Genomic DNA, 293 nt, shown 5'->3' on the forward strand with positions numbered 1-293 from the left:
ATATTTCCACGGACAACCAGTAATCGGTTCAATCCAATCAAGCATTATTGTATAACAAATTTATGAGTTTTTTTGGGGTGTATATATAATATATATATATATATATATATATATATGTATATATACATATACATATATATACTATATACTTTATATATATATGATATATATATAATATAATATATTATATCTATATATATATATATAGATATATATATATATATAATTATATATATATATATATATATATATATATATATATAGAAGCACCCGAGAAGGACCAATAGGCCTAG

The sequence above is a fragment of the Macrobrachium nipponense genome, chromosome 16 (assembly GCF_015104395.2).
Source record: "Macrobrachium nipponense isolate FS-2020 chromosome 16, ASM1510439v2, whole genome shotgun sequence".
NCBI classification, from domain to species: Eukaryota; Metazoa; Arthropoda; class Malacostraca; order Decapoda; family Palaemonidae; genus Macrobrachium; species Macrobrachium nipponense.